This window comes from Micrasema longulum, unplaced genomic scaffold (genome assembly GCF_059751315.1).
Source record: "Micrasema longulum isolate JH-2025_06_02 unplaced genomic scaffold, ASM5975131v1 h1tg000434l, whole genome shotgun sequence".
In the NCBI taxonomy this organism is placed as follows: Eukaryota; Metazoa; Arthropoda; class Insecta; order Trichoptera; family Brachycentridae; genus Micrasema; species Micrasema longulum.
The window spans coordinates 79,899-98,114 of NW_028277634.1; the positions used below are offsets into that span (position 1 = coordinate 79,899).

At 32.2% G+C, this 18,216-nt stretch overlaps 1 long non-coding RNA gene across 3 annotated transcripts in view; it reads right to left on the minus strand.

The window, feature by feature from the left end:
• The window catches only part of LOC148281598 (uncharacterized), a 31,713-nt gene extending 14,258 nt beyond the window's left edge, over nt 1-17,455 (minus strand). Inside the window, exons 1-3 of one of the 3 annotated variants that reach the window (XR_015822316.1) lie at nt 16,505-17,443; nt 14,836-14,956; nt 13,373-13,799 (exon numbers count right to left, since the gene is read on the minus strand). This is a non-coding gene — a long non-coding RNA (uncharacterized LOC148281598). Of the gene's footprint in view, nt 1-13,372; nt 13,800-14,835; nt 14,957-16,504 lie in introns of those variants that run through there. The other 2 variants (XR_015822318.1, XR_015822317.1) reach the window with 2 other exon arrangements.
• Nucleotides 17,456-18,216: the final 761 nt, after the last annotated feature.

The following is an 18,216-nucleotide window of genomic DNA, read 5'->3' on the forward strand; positions in this document are numbered from 1 at the left end:
ATTCCTTTATTTAAGGTATTCTCCATCCCTGTTGTAATTTGTTGAACTATGGGTATGTTTTTGTACTACTTATATATTTTACTCTATAGGGAACGTCTATGTATTAATATGTCAATGGCGTTCCCATTTGACCCTTTAATGTGGCTTAAAAAACTGACCCCGGTCGGAAAAAGAACCGCAAACAAGGGACAAAGCCGAAGACCATTCACATTGACACTAATTCAAAAGTTCTCACATCCTTTAAATGTATTTTTCCAATGCAAATATGTACATCGCCAGTGGAAAGGAAAAGTTCTTAAGTGACATGTGGCAAGCAGCTTGATTAATAAAAAAATCTCAAATATACCTTTTATTTTGGCATGATTCCAAGATAATTTCAATAAAAAATGAAAAGTTCATTAAAAAAAACTTTCATTGGCTCTTCTGTAAAGTTCGCTACATGTCACTAACTCTTTATAGGACACCTTGAACAAAGTGGCACATAAATATACCATCAGAATTGAGGATATTTTATACATTTTCAGATATTTCATATCATTATTACCTTAAAAAAAACATATTTATTGGGTTTGCAAGACGTAAAGCAGCACAAAATACGTGTCCTATAAAGGGTTAAAGGCGGTGTACATGTGGACAATGCAATATTGTTTTGTCCCAGGACTTAACCAATGTCAATGTGTAAACAGTAATCTGTAGGAGAAAACATTGTTCCAAGACATTGTCACGGAGATAGACAGGCAGGCTATCTCTGCGGAACAATGATCACCCCCACCGCCACACGCGTCCGCATTGTCATCCTGTTAACGGGTATGGGACCTTATAAAAATTGCTTCCGGGTATTTTTTCTCCCGAAAATGGAGGAAAAAAAATATTTTTATTACGTAGTTTGTTCTTTAACGATTCTACATCTTGGTATAAAATAAATAGTGTTTTTCGTGAACGTGAAGTTCACGAAAATCAATCGTAGTAAGAATTTTCATGTTGCCCCGGCGTTCTGTCTTGCACGGTCGAGGCTGTTCACGGAGCAGGGACAAGACAATATTGTCATTTCTATTGTAAATGATACTTAAGGAACTTTTTCCTTTTAACTGTCAATATAAATATATATTTTAATAGTAATACTTTCTAGTACTATAAATACACATAAATATATCATTTTTAAACCATAGGAATACTATGAAATTATAATGATTGAAATCATTTGGAACTTGAACTTAAGTGGGTACCTCAAAGCAGACTAAGAGAAAGATATATTGTGTGGAAGAGGACTGTAGTAGGGTGGAAGGAAGCAAAAACTGGAGCAAAATGGCCAGAAACAGGGGCTAATCCCATGATAAAATTAATAGTGATAAGCAAAATGTAAATCTTTGACATTTGATTAATTGTATCGCTTATGTACATCTGCAGTTTACATTAGCAATGTTGCTTACTACATTTGCCTATTTTTTTAATTTTTTAAAATTCAATTACATTTATACATATTACGTATATGAGTTGTGAGTCTGACATCAGCTGTCAACCGATGACTTCCATATAATAAAGGTTAACAACAAATATATATTATATTTGAATATGTTTCTTCTATAAAATTCAAACACTGGTAACTTAATTAATCTTTAGTTGTTAGTCATATAATAATTATTGTACTTAATATTTTTTAAATCTTGTAATTATAAAAATGAAAAAACTTACGATTCATAAATGTTCGCAGTATTTACAAAATTAGGACTATAATGACTTAAAATGTCCTTCATTGTTTCACCGAAAAAATAATCCTGAAGTAAATTATCAAGTTTGTACTATCTTCCTTATCATTTATTTAATTATTTACTGATATCATCAATGGTAGGTATAAAATAAAAACACTTTTTTATTATATGTGTTCAACTGAACCAAAAAGCAGAGAGAACGTTCGGATTTTTTAGGTTTTAGCTGTTATATCCTGGAGTTGGAGCAACTCAGACTTTATCTAGATGTATTGGATGAAGACAGTTTTTGTGTGTACGATTTGTGATAGCGAATGACTAGATACACCAAACGAATGTAAATGCGAACGTTACAAGTTAGATAAATTAGTAAAAGAAATTAAGAAATCTACTCTCCAAGCACGGTAAAAAGCATCTAAAGTTAGCGAAACAGTTTAAAGTTTAGCACCGCGCACTTTCAAATTCAAGTCTAAAACATATTCAACTAATCGACTTATTCTTATCGACAATCAACTGCAATCACAGATTCACACTACACATCGAATGATCGAATACACAATACGAAATACGAAATAAAATAAACAAAATGTTTAGTACTTATAGGGTTTAAGTACCGGAGATCGAGAGATTACAGGTAATGGTGGGAAGAATCGAATTAAAATAATCGAAATATTCGATTATTAAAAAGATCGAGACATTTCGAAATGCTTAAAACTAATCGAGTTCACTCGTACTAATCGGAAAAATAATCGAGATATCTCGAATGAATTCATTCGATCTTGACATTTCGAGACAATCGAGATATGATTTCGATCTTGACATTTCGAGACAATCGAGATATGATTTCGATCTTGACATTTCGAGACAATCGAAATATGATTTCGATCTTGACATTTCGAGACAATCGAAATATGATTTCGATCTTGACATTTCGAGACAATCGAAATATGATTTCGATCTTGACATTTCGAGACAATCGAAATATGATTTCGGACTTGAGATTTCGAGACAATCGAAATATGATTTCGATCTTGACATTTCGAGACAATCGAAATATGATTTCGATCTTGACATTTCGAGACAATCGAAATATGATTTCGGACTTGGCATTTCGAGACAATCGAAATATGATTTCGGACTTGACATTTCAAGACAATCGAGATATAAATTTGGACATGACATTTCTAAAGCAATGGTAATCAATTTTAATAATTTTTCGGAAGTGTAAAATATCACTCATGTTCAATAAAATTCAAATATGTAATGTTAAATAAATTGTTGCTATGGGTTCATATTTAATATTTATAATATAAAGGGACTAACCTGATAAGGATGTAGGTAAACATTTACAACTTTTAATTGATTCCAAAAATTGATACAAATGTTTGAGTGCTGATTTAAAAAAATACAAGTTCCAACATGGTTTTAACACGACACCTTTGTTAAAATTATCACTTATTCACTTAAAAATATTGTACGTAATATTATAATATTGTTTTAAAGTAGACAATGTTTTTTTTTGTCATTCATAAAATGTTTTTTTATACACATATACATAATATTTTTACTCAATTAAATTATCGTTACTATTTAAAAAAATTAAGAAATCCAGATTTTTTGGCAATAAACGATTTCGCCGTAAATTTGTAAGTTGTCCTGCTTTGGAAAAAACTCTTTCAGAAGGTACAGATGTTGCCGGTAAGCACAAATATTTTTTTTGCAATTTATATATTTCCATCAAAGATTTTGCGTGGGTCTGGCAAAATGGTAAAGGGTTATTTGAACGCTGTAGATGGGGCAAGTCTATAAACTGTTTAATCATATTGGTACTCGTAGAAACGGGAGTGACAGTTGATTGTTTTTCGGAAATTTTTGCGTCAAAGTGTGACCAAACATCATCTAATTCTACATCCATTATCTCACTTACTGGCTCTGGATCTATTTCAATTGCATGTCTGGAAGAATTGATCAGAGTTGACAATTCCTCTGTGACCCATCTCTGGGCATTATTGGCATTGTCTTCTGATCCAAAAGCGGTTTTCTTAAATCTGGGATCCAGGAATGTTGATTTTGCTACCACTTTATCATTTTCTAAATTGCCAATTCGCCTTGAAATAATTTCAGTTAATTTAAATCGCAATAGTTTCCCGCTCTCCGTAGTAGAGCTTCTATTTCTAAGTGTGAGTTGAAGTCCTCGAATTAGTGGTATAATCATCGACATCGTGGGATATTTTTCTCCTGACAATTGTGACGTGATGCTGTCTAGTGGCTTTAATATTGGCGTTATATCAGAAATTAATAACCAATCATCGGCATCTAAATTAGATGATTGTGGAAGAGAAGACAATGCTGCTGAAAGAGGAAGTTTCACCTGAAGAAGCCGCTCTAACATAAATAAGGTAGAATTCCACCGCGTGGACACGTCTTGCTTTATTTTTAATTGAGGTAAATTCATTTGCTCCTGAATTTCCCTCAATTTTTCTGATGCTAACACACTATGTTTAAAATACCCAACGAGTGACCTGCATTTTTTTAAAGTAGCTGTTACTTGAACCACTGACTCTATTGCTTCCTTTACACTTAAATTTAAGGTGTGAGCTACGCAGGGATGATGTCTTTTTTTTAAGTGAACTGTTACAGCATTTTTCATATTTGCTGCATTATCCGAAACGACAACAAAAACTTTATTAAATATATCCCATTCTTTCAAAATGCAAGAAATAATGGACGCAATATTTTCTCCACTGTGCTGATCCCGCACTTCTTTCGTGGCAATGGCTGGAGCAAATAATTTGTCTTGATAAATAAAATGACATGTAACCGTTATATATGCCTTGGTACTGTCGGATGTCCACATATCTGTAGTTATTGCTATATGTTCAACGTCTTTCAGCATAGTTTTTAATATTTGTTTAATGTTATCGTACATTTCAGGCAACATTTTTGTTGAAAGTATTTTCCTACTCGGAAGTGTATACCGTGGATTTAGCTTTTTGAGAAGATTGCGAAAACCAACATCTTCAACGATAGACAATGGTTGGTAGTCCGTTACTATCATTTGGACAACGGCTTTGTCTATTGCATCCATTTCCGATTGTGGTAACTCCGTTGACTCGTACTGTGCCATAAGCCTAACTTGTCGAACGCGTTTTGGCTGTGAAGGCGCGGATGAAGCACACATTGATGCTGATGCTCCTGACGTAGATGGAACATTTATATTCCCTTGTGCTCGAGATGTGGAGGCTTGAACCTCGACGTTGATATTTTCCGGCTCAATCGTTATTGCTAATGCCCTATTCAATTGAATAGGATGTTTACATTTTATGTGCACATTTAAATTAGTTGTATTACCAAAATACTTTATGTACGTTTTACACAAATTACACACACAATGTTTTTTATCATCAGAAAACTTAAAAAACTCCCACACGACCGACCTTTTTTTCCCTGACCTCATCATTTTGATTTAGGAAAAATATTTTGCGAACCGACTTGAACCACTCGAATGAGCTAGACCAAATAGACGAATTATAACAATTAACAATAGAAGTAAAATTGTACAGATAAAATGTTACGTATTATGGAATTCCCATTGCTTTGGGAATCCCCGATGTCAGCCGTCTAAAGTGGGGGATTTTATTTCCATTAGCTACCTAGCTATTATATTGAGGAATGTTTAAAATAAAAATATATTGTGTATTGTATAATGAGGAAGTACGGTGCTACGGGAAATTGAATTTAAAAAAAGTTTTACCATGCGCGGTAAGGTTAGGCGAAGTTTCTTGCAAATGTATGAAAAAAAAGATTTTGATGAAATATAACGCGGAGTAATGAAATTTAAAAATGACAAAACTGTACCAAATTAAATACGTACCAAAGTAAAAACGTACCAAATTAATAAGGAAGTTCAGTCTTTTTAATTAAAAAAAAAAATAGTTTTATAAAGCGCTATAATTAATAAAATTAAATATTCGTTTTTATTAAAACAATTTTTTAATATATTCTCATGAAATTTGAATGCACAGTTTATTGCTCCTAAACATGTTTTATACTTAATTTCCTGTAGGGCTGAATTCCTCATTATTATTTATTATTTTGATATACTTTGTTATTACAAGTGTACATGTTTATCCCTCCTCCTCTCAATGCTTCAAATAAATGTCAGCAGGTTTTTTTTTTTTTTTTTTTTTTTTTTGGCCGTTTTCTGACATTTCACGCTTAAAAAAAATAATCGATTAATTCGATGTTTGCATTCGATTATTTGCATGTCTCGAATGCTTGTATTTCGATTATCTAAGTATTTCGATTATTCCCATCACTAATTACAGGTTTTACATATACATTATACCAGGGGTTCCTAAAGTGTGCGCCGCCATGCCACCGTAGAAAGTAAAGAGTGGCGCAGGCGCGGGCGGGGTGCCGTGAGTCTATTCAAAATGAATATCAAAATTTTACTTCTAAAGCTTTAAAAACTTTCATTCCGTTTGCCACATCGAGAACAAATATCGCTCAAAGATCAATGTGGAGCAAGAAATGAGAGAAGCAGTCTCAAATCTTATTCCCGGCTTTGAAAAACTGTGCGGAAATCATCAATCTCACCCGTCACATTGATTTGACTGAGTAGCTATCAAATTTTATTTTTTTCTTGTTCTCTGTTTCAATTCTGAATTCTTATAAATATAATAAAACTCAATTTCATATTGTGGATGTTTGAATTTTTGTGCCTATCTACCTAACTACTATTATTGAAGGTACCTATTTATTTCGACAATAATATATATAGTCACTTAATCTATTCCAAATAGCTTACTAATGTAGGGCGCCGCGCCAACGCCAACGCCGAGCCGCAGCCGTGACAAAATACTAAACTTGTAAGTGCGCCGCGGGCTGAAAAAGATTGGGAGCCCCTGCATTATCCAGATTATCTTGGTACACACACAGTGACACAGTACACAGTACAATAATTTTAGCAGTCGGGGAATACCGGTGTACCATAAACAAAAATTATAGAAAAGTACGACAATAAAGGTACCTATTACTAAAGTAATGTTTAGAAGTAAAAATATTTTTTAAATAAGCAATGCCTCAACACATATTTTTTGTCTCACACAAAATACAAATTTAATGATGAGATCATAGAATTAAGAATGGTCAATTAGATAATAAAAAGAAAAACTTTGAAAAAAATACAGTTGTTTTGTCTTTTTTTTAAACGGCACAAAAATAATCTAACTGATTTAATGAATAGGTAAATAAATGTAGTTTTTTCCACTTTCTTGCAAACGCCTCCCCAAATATTGTGCAAAAAAGACAACTGCACGTCGAACTGATTATGTCAAACTAAAATCCATATAACCTATGTCCCGCATTCTCGTTTTCCCTACTTCCAAACTAAAACTCTGTGTCTGCATATTTTGCGATTTTAAAAACAGTTATCATTGTTGTATACCATACGTCCGAAAACAGCAAATAAAACTAGGCGCTTTTAAGGATTTTTGGATGGTCATAACTTCTATAAAAGACGATCTATGTAGAAAATTCATCGCTCTAGTCATTAATATTTAATAGACATATAAATACACTAGATGCGGCACTAACCACCCGTCTTGTGTTCCATTTATCAAGGTTCCTGCACTTGACCGGTACTTGGTGGAAATTAGTGTTTTACGTGCAGCGTAAAACAGTAAATGTGAAGCAGCGTAAAAGGGTACGATACACAGTTTTTAATTCACGGTACATTGGCAAAGGCAGTTAGTCTTTTTGCTATATTACGCGTTTTGCACGGCAATGTTAATGCGACAAGGTTAATTTTTAGAACATAATTTGAACCCTGCATTGTATGTAGATGAGTCAAACCACGCATACTCTTAAACATTTTTTTTTAAGATAGGTACCAAAATATTTGAGATTATTTTGGGAATTGATCTAAATATTTTGGTTATTAATCATGCTCAAAAGAGTACATAAAATTATCTGTATACACAATAATACTCATAGAACAATGCAATACATATTTACTCGGTTGCCTGAGGTTACTCCAGTCATCCTCATTTAGTACCAAATATTCATTTATCATCTGTAATATGTATATATGCTTCCCTTTCTAATTTAAATAACTGTTCCAAAAATATTGTTTTCGCTTGGATTCCAAGCCACATAACCATATCAGGGATGCTATTTTGAACCACTCTCGCAACACGAGAAAACAGTTTTTCTCGTGTACTTTGTATGTAAATACACGAGATAATAAGGCCGCGAGAGCGTTTGGAATACCAGCCCAGGTAACGAAAAAACGGATTGTCTTGCAAGATGGGGTTTTAATGTTGGTAACTTGAAATGTAACGGGGTTGATTTAAAAACAGAATGTAAAACCAGTAAAAAAATCTGTGACGAACAGAATATTATCTTAAAAGGATTGCTCCAAAAAAAATTAAAAACGAAAAACAAAAAACAAAAAGATGAAGATGAAGATGAAGAATATTATTTTATTCTATTTTATTAGGTAATTCAACAAAGATACATACTAGAAAACATACAATTTGAAAGCATTCGCCAATACAGTTTTACATGCATATATATCTTCAATTATAGAATTACACAAAATAGATTTATATATTAAGATGTAATCTTAGAGTATGGGATGTATATACTCTAAGGATGTACAGGATGCAATGCAGTAAAACATAAGTTGTACGTGTGTACATATAAAATAAGATTTATTTGCCAAAGCTGAGAGAGTATCATGAAAAATGTAAATCTTATTGTTTCGGCAGTATACATTATATTCCCGACACACGCGGGCCATAAGTGAGTGGTATGTAGCATTACTTGAAAACAAAGGCAGTTTAAATATTTCCCGATGTCTGAGTGTTTTCAATCCCACATTTATTTGTATTTTATTTGGGAAGTTATAGTATCTACTTTAAAGTTTAATATTTTATACAGAAATTTTATATCAAAAACAACGCGGCGTTTTATCAGAGAATAAAAATGAAAAAGAGTTAGAAGTTGCTCGTATTTTGAATTTGAACATGGGTTGGAAATTTGGAACTTATACAAAAGGTATTCTAAGAACTTTTGTCATTGGCTGGTTTAAGATGACAGGTCATAAGCCCTGTAAATGCCTAGACTTCTGTATTCCCTTCTCAAAAATGTTTTCCCTCTCTGTTCAAATAAATTTAAATATGAATAACTCCCTAGGGAGAAAATCCAGCTAGTCTGTTAGCATTTGGACATACTCAAACATTGTTAGATTCTATTGAAATTATATGATTTTGATATTGCGGACAACTAGTTATAGTTCTACATTATCTCTGTTGCGGACTCCATACGCATGAGGCATACTCAAGATTACTGCGAATCAAACTCATATATATACATATAACATGTTCCGGTTTTTTAAAGGGTTATTTGATTACTCTCTTAAGGAATCCCAGTAGTTTAAGTGACGAGTTATGTAATCTATATAATGTTTAAAATTGAATTTTGTGTCAAAATAAACCCCGACATCCTTAATAGTGTTAACCCTTCTTAATGATTTGTCACCAAAAGAGTAGTCAACAACTAATTGCTTCATTTTACGAGTGAAACCAACACCGATCTACATACCGTATGTAAATCGGTGCTCTAGCATTTGCAACCAACACATACCGTATGTAGATCGGTGTTGGTAAAACTGATAGAGTAGCACTTTTTAATGTTTACAGTTTGATTTGTGTTGAGCCGTTTTCAAATACTAAGACAAACGAAAAGCGGGTGCAGCAGGGTGCAGTGTTTAGAATGCAAACTGTGGTCACACGCAACTTACAATAATAATTAATTAAGTTTATAAGTTTGCTCCAAACATTTTTTCCTATCTGGGGTGGTATTCTGAACCACTCTCGTGGGCCTCTCTACCTCGTTAAAATCATTTTGGTATCCTGAACGAATCTCGTAATAGGTATCGTTAAAACCACGCATGCGCACAGCATACACATAAACTAACCTTGTAAATCTGGCAAACGTCAAACATGCGACCCGCGAGATGTTTTGTTTTTAAAAATGTATGTTTATTTTTTATTGTGAGCTACTAAATTGGCAATTAAATATATTGCGTCATCTGTAAAAACTCAAAAGACGCCATTATACAAATTACGACAAATCCATTTGTGCTCATAAATTGGAGGTTCGTAAGTTTTTTTAAAATTTGTCTGGACATTTTTAGTCTTTGTCAAAAATAACGGAGTTAATACAGGTAAGTACTCGTAATTAATACATTTAATCAATTAAAACACGTAATATACTGTCAAAATATTAGTCAGATCGATTTGAGGTCTTTTTTCCTCGATCTAGATCTGGCACAGTTTGAGTATGTCAGTCGGTGTTGATTATATTTCAACACTAAATTCGTTTCTAATTTATATTAATTATTAATTTATATATATACATACATTATCAAAGGGAACTCGGGATACACATTTAATGCATCTTAATCATGCTATAAAGGTTCCTAAAGATTGCCATATTGAAGCAAATTGAATGACAAGACGATGCATTAATTGATTGTTTAGTATTCCCAAAGACATACGGGCGGCCGTCGGCTTTTGTACTTTCTACTTTTGCGTAATTCACTATTTCAGACGTTTAAATAAATTATGTTTTTTACAGATTTTTATCAATAATGCAAACATTCTTCGCTTCCATGTAGGTGCTCCCTCGGTTAACTAGTGATAACTATGTTAAGATAATATGTTATGAGGAAAATAATGAATCAGGTCATTAAGGAAACTGACAGGGAAAGTGTGCCTACATTAAGACAATTTCAGTAGAATTATAATATATGGAACGCAATAAGCAATATTGGATACTTGTGGGCTGAAATAAAAAAGTTAAAAATGAAAGGTTCCTGTAAACAATTATGCCCGCAAATGATGAATTTTGAAGAAACTCTGGAAACTATCACAGATGATTTAGTATAGGACTTCAACATTGAAGATGTTAACGAGTTAATTGAATATCACTCAGAACCTCTGTCAAATGACTGCTTAATTGCAACAACTGGTAAATGAAATACACTGTTAATGTAAGGAAAAAGCTGATAAAATTGTCTTTGACAGTAAAAAATATGAATGAAGCCTTATCTATTTTGAAAATTAAATACAGCATGTTAATATATAGAACTCTTTATCAAGAAAACAAAAAATATGGAAGTATTTAACTAACTCTTGAAAAATTTATAAAGAATCACCTGAAAGCACTTAAACACCTCATTAACTTAATTAAAAAATACATATTTTTTACATCCCTCGACTTTCGAACATTCAACATTCGCGCACATTTTCAGGAACCAATTATGTGCGAAAGTTTACTGTATTTTAATGCTTGGGACAAGATGTCGCTCTAATGGTTAGTAATACTGTAATTATATTACATGCAAGAACATTTTTTGCTCAAATTATAATTGAAGCTGTAAGGTTTAAATATCAAATCAAAATGCATATAAATTTTAAATCCTTATTTCAGATTTGCTGTCACAATCTCTGAATGTGTAAGTACAAAATGAACCAATGCAAGATCTGTTTGTTTGATCCCATATCGTTGAAATATACTTATTCTTCTGACATTCTCAATTATTAAAAGGTGTCAAACCAAAAAATAAAGTCACTAATTATTTTCATTAAGGTTGTGTAAGGTATCTCATCATTTCCCTATCCGCACCATGTGGTGCATAGGGCACTGCATTAGCGCATCAAATGCAGCATATTTCATCATCGGTTACATGAAGGTAAGGTGATCAATCTTACACTTCAGGTGCTATTCCAGGGACTGAAACATTGCAGTGAACGTTAAGAATAAATATTTTCTGTTGATCCTGCCAGGAATCGAACTTGGGACCTCAAGCACGGTTGGCAAACGCTCCGACTACTACCCTACGAGGCAGACATATCTCTACCCAATTTCCTTTTCCAGAATTTACATAAGAGTTGCCGTAAAGCCGAAAACGCTCGTCCAGGGTTCTGCTTTAATTTTTAAAACAGAACTGTTTCCTTTGTTAGCTTGGACACGGACAAAGGGTATGCAATATTATGTTTCCCAGAATTTGAGTTCATTGTTGGTTGCCATAAAGGAATAATAGAGCATAATATATTTAATCAATTTATTCTAAATTTGTTGCAACAGAGAGGGAAAACATTTTTGAGAAGAGAATATGGAAGTATAGGCATTTACAGGGCTTATGACCTGTCATTGGCTGGTTTAAGCTGCCACTTTACTTATTGTGTTTAAACATCCAAATTTCCTCAACTCTTCCATCTGTTGACTTTTGTGAAGTAAAAGAGCTGAAACCTTTATCATGTGGGTGAGATTCATCCATCCAGCAACAAATTTAGATTGGAATAACTCCCTAGGTAGGAAATCCAGCCAGTCCGCAAAATTTGGACATACTCAAAACATTGTTGAATTAACTAACTGGTAAAAGAAGAAGTATAAGAATTGGAAAATTGTTTTTTTAGGTGTTGCCTAGTAGGTGATTTCAGCCGGATGATATGAATGACAGGTCATAAGCTCTGTAAATGCCTAGACTTCCATATTCCCTTCTCAAAAATGTTTTCCCTCTCTGTTGCAACAAATTGAATTTTATTAAATTATTTCTCCCTAGGGAGGAAATCCAGCCAGTCCGCAAGTATTTGGACGTACTCATAACATTGTTTTATTTATTTTCACTATGGTACCATATCCATAAAGTCTGTATTATTTTTTTTTTAAATGTTATGTTGAATATGCATATTAACATTTAAGATTGTTTTTATTTTATTTTTTATGGCTTACAAATAATGAACAATACAATAAATTGGTATAATATCACAATTTGTTATGTTTAGAAATTTTTCATGAATTAAATGTGAACACAACATGCACAAATAATTAATAAAGTTAAAAAAAACTTTTTTTTAATCGACTAAATTTAATTTTTGTAACTTTTTATAATTTTTATGTGTATTTAACATTTTTTTTGGACTTTAATATTGTTATTTTAATTTCACTAGATTTTTTCCCCTATGCTAATTATTATGGCATAATACGGCAACGCCTAAAAAAAATCAGTACATTAATATGTAAACTGTGAATCAATTGAGTTAAATCGGGTTGTTGTCCTATGACTATCGTCATGGACTCACGGCTCAAAGGTCCGTGGTTAGAATCCCATTCCATCCCAACTTGATTCCTATTTTCTAATAGAGAGTTATTTACAACTCGTCGAAAATGGCCCTCAAAATTAAATGTTTAAGTTAATCATAAGAACACAAATCTCTTTTAAAAAAATATATAGTGAATTTTTATACGGTAGAATAAATAAATGCAGATAATCATCATCATCATTTCAATTCCGCACCTAATTGCATAGGGCACTGCATTGGTACACCAATCGCAGCGTATCTTGATATTTTTGTTACTTAAAGAAAAGATGATCAATCGTACGCTTGGGGTGCCAGTCAAGGGACTATGAAATATTGTACTGTAAAATCACCTTTTAAAATAAATATTTCATGTCTACCATGTCAGGAACTGAACCTGAAACCTCTTGCATGATAAGCAAACGCGTTGAGAGGATGTGAGAATACATTTTCTTGTAACAAAAGGTAATATAAATAAAAATAATTTCAAATGGACTGTTTTCGTAAAACTAACTAACTAAAACTAAAGTAAATACAATTCTTGGCCAGAGCCCTTATTTCTCCCGGTGAAAGTGATCACATTAAGGTTCCTTATATTTGAAATATGTGTTTAAATATTTATGTGTGAGATATGACTATATTTGAATTACGTGTGAAAAGGAAACTAAAACACCAAAATATTTTTTCAATAACAGTACTTGCACTGTAGTTTATAAGTTTTTAGGTATAAAATAATAAAAAAGAACTACAAAAAACTAACTAGAATTTAGCTAATGCTCTACATTTGTGAGAAAAGGTTTGAGTGTTTGATGTAGTTGTTGTAGACTCATTTCTGTAGTCCGCTTTTCTGCTCTGCCACATATTTACTCCCATTTTCTCAGATGATCATAAAGGTGTTAAAAATTGACACCAAATTGCAACATTTGATATTTCCTCTTTGCTAAAAATAAAAAAACTAAAAATTGTATAATTTACCATACATTTTTAATTACATTTATTACAAAATGACATACTAAAATAAGCACTTAAAATAGTAAAATATATCTTATTTAGGTTAGTTGGAAGTTATTCATCAGGTATTGCAATAAACCTTCCAATATACATATTTTTGTATATTGTACTTAAGTGCATCAGTACACGCAAAAATCAAACACCTTAATTATTCCGCATATTGTTAAACCTTTTAAAAAGAAAACTTTGAAGGCTATATTTTGTGATTTATATGTTTTATTTCTCAGAGCAAATTATTATGCAGTAAAGGTAATATTTTTAAAGTTGTCTGTAGGTATTGTGATTATGATATTGCAATTCAAATATGTGTAAGCTGATTAATTCTAAATATTCAAAATGATATAAGCGATGTCATATGTAATGGTATAACTTTGTATTTTCCATATGGTGACAAATTTCCTTTTGTTAGGACATGCCAACGTGAGCTGTAGAGAAAATATTTAATATAATATGAATTTTAAACTAATACAAGATATTTTAATAGTACTTACTTTATTTTAAAAAAATTCTTATGTACTTTGGCTCTTAATCTGTTTGGTAATAAAAAAACATTTGAAAAAATAACAAATTGGGTATTATTTAAAGCAAATCTAATAAATAGTTTAATATGGAAATAAATGATGATTGATATTTAAATATACAAATGTATAATAACTGTGTAGGTAGTGATATTTCATTGTTTTTGCAACATCTTTAATACCCAGACTGGTATCTTAACTATAAAAATATATATATTACAATTTTTATAATAATAACTGAAGTATTGTATCCTTTTTTATTTAGATTTATCTTTATAATAAAGATATCAGTCATAAAGGTGTAGCGACGAATCTTGCTACTGATTATTTCAGATTTGTGAATTTAAGTACCACTTATCTTTCATTTTTTAGTAAATTACAATTTAAAATGAGAATTTTCAAGAGTGCAAAAAAAACTTGAATTACTTAATAAACAATGTGTCCCACCTCCAAGCAGATGACGAATATATCCTATAGTTTGATATCCATATATTCCATTACAGCATAAATTTAAAGAGCCAATCGATATCATCCCTTCGAAAGATCCGCTTTACTGGTTTAATATAATCTGAAAAAATACACTTATAAAGGTTAAATTATTTACAGATGTTCTAAAAGAGAATGAGATTTTTTTTAGAAGATAATATCATTAAAAGTCTAGACATTTATAGAGCTTACTATTTACTACTATTATTATTAATATTGATATAATATTTGTTTTAGTGCAAAGGTATATTTAAACACCACTATTCATAACATAAATTATATTATATTACAATAACCTTAATAATATTGTATCCTTTTTATAACACATGCTGTGAGCTATTATAAAGGGTGATGGGTTTAGCAAAATTAAATATCTTATGTGTATGCATGTCCAATTGTCTTTCATTGTTTCTTAATAAACATTTGTAATTTTTCACGTCTCTGAGGGAGTTTGTCGTTACAAGATTCTCTTACTTTTTTAACATATTATTTTCTGGATATTATGTATACCTGTGTTATTTTTATAAATACCTAATTTTACCTTTTTATTTTCATTATTTCTATATGTGTGAATTAAGATGTTCTATTTTGTAATGTACATATATATGAATAAATAAAATTGAAATACCACCACTAAACCACTAATAAAATAAATATTAATTATGAGGAAGACTAATGAACAAAGAAGACCAAGAAAGAGATGGCATGACCGAACCCAACAAATTGTTTGAGAAGGATCTCATCAGTGGTACGGGCGGTACGGCAATACTTTGTAAGGCTCCCCTCCCACTAGGCAGCCTGGCTGCGGCAGCTAATACTACATATGACGGCTTATTAGATACCGCACACTAGGCAGCCAAGAATTCCTGGCTGCGGCAGCCATTAGAACGCGTTTGACGTGCACGGCAGGCAACTGACTGCCTGCAGCCAGAACGAGACAAAGCAAATTTATGTGACTGCCTCAGTCTCCGCGCACTTGTCGTAGCAGCCAGAAGTATTTTATGAAACGAATTTGCAATGACTTTCGATACAGAAGATCCATAAAATAATTTTGAAATTAACCCTTTCAAGTAAAGGATGAATTCAATATCTTCTTTTTGGTTTGCGTTTCTTACGAGATAAAATGTAAACAAAAACATCTTCCACATCCATTTTATTTGGACTGGCCGTCAGGCTGGCTGCTTTAACTGGCTGCGCAAAATTTTGACTGCGGCAGCCGGGCTGCGATTTACTTGCGATTTTAACCAAACAAAAATACCGCTGAAACGATAAGTATTTACATACATAATAATTATTTACATTACGAATATCAACAATTAAAACTAACAGTTCGCAGTAGCGGTATTGCAGTACCACTGCAGATATGGTAATACTTCAAAAGTTGGAAAAATCAGCACACATGCATGAGATTTTGTATGACTGCAAACGCATGTGTGTTGTATATCCTCTGGCTGTCCCGGGGAAAACGGCTTGGTGGTTTGTTTATTTTTTACTAACACTAGCTTATTCTTAACCTTTTACAATTTATAAATATTATAATGATTGAGAACTTGAGAAAAAACTCGTAAGGTAGGTTTAAACCGTACACAATATATAAGTTTGATTAAAATACCGAATTAGATAAACATACCTTCAAATGATGATTCCTGTTGTCGCGCAAGATGTACATTTAGGGACGCTGTGGTCCGTATGCAAGTTTCTATAGAGTACAGTAGGTATTTCACAGAGGTTCTATAAAATAAACAAAATCCCTAAGGACATGTAGATCCGGGGCATACTTATCATTTACAAAAGTAGTTGAACTGTCACTGTATGTTTGTTTATGTTTTGCATTGTTGCAATATAAAAAGTACAGTTTGACGTGTAGAAAAAATAAATACCCCACATGGCAAACGTTATAAATTTTCATCAGGATAGCAAAAGCGTTATATTTTGTAATAGGTATATTCATCTCGTCAGTGACGCATGCGCACGAGTATTTTTTCTCATTTTCGCCACTCACGCTCTTGCGGGTAGATATCGAACTATGAAACGTCAATTATAAAACCGTCTAAATAACGAGAAATAACGATTGAGGTTTGGTAAATTCAACATAATTAAGTATTTTGGGTCATTCTTAAGGTCACAATAATGTTTCTATTGAAAATAATTATTTTTGGTTTTATGTGTTCGAATTCATTTACGTAATTTGACATGTAATCATCAGAATTGCCATATAGAAAACCATGTTTAACCGCGTTAAAAAAATAAAAATCCCTAAATTACACCACGTTATATTCTCGTCCGAAAGTCGAGATCATCTCGTGGGTGTCGAGAGTGATCAGAATACCACTGCTGATTAGTCTTACTATCTGATTATTGGTTGGTTGGAAGAAATTGCCATTTGGCAATAAGCCCACCAATGTACAAGTAACATTATGTACAAAAAGTTAAATAAATAAATAAATTAGTCAATTCAATGTTAATATTTTTTTATGGTTTCTATATTACTTAATTGAATATTCAAAATAAAAGTTATCGTACTTTCGGTATTATTTTGTAATTTTTTTTATCATATTACAATTATTCCTACGCCCTCTGTTACAACCATCCCTAAGGGTCACGATCCCAGATAGCAGTGAAACTTGGTACAAACTTGATTTAAGATTGATGGAAGGTTGAAAAGGAAAATTGACGCGACAAGTTTTTTATCAAAAGTTGCTGGAATCTTGTTATTGTTATCAGAGATAATGTAGAACTATTACTAGTTTGTTATGTCAAGAATGGTATTTCAGAATCCGAAAGTCATATAGTGATGATCAACACATTGCCATATACATAAAAATATGGAGAGAATTTTTTTTTTTTTTAATTTTATTTAAACTGTTATATTTAATCCCAGGACTTTTCTACAAGACCGATTTTTTTTTGGCACCACAACAGGCCGTGAGGCCCAATTACAGTGGTGAATTACAGCACGGTACGCCCAGCCTTAAGAAAATCACATTCAATGTTTGTGTTCTTACCAGGAATCGAACCCAGAACCTTCTATGTGTGAGCCAAACGTCTTAACCACTAACCACGGAGGCCGCTGAATTAAATTAGTGCATGACAAATATCCAAAAAAGTGGTTAATTCCAAACATTCAGATTGGCAATACTATATCTGGTTATAAAACATGTCATGGTCTCCTGTGTTACTATTTAATTTGATTTTTTTAAATAATTGGGAGGATTTTTATAAACTGGTATATGTTTACACGGTTACGGTTAGAAAACACATAACATCGAATAATTACTTTTATGTGAATTTGTGAATATTTTATTTCGGACGAATTACCACATTTTGGTAGGATATCTGTAG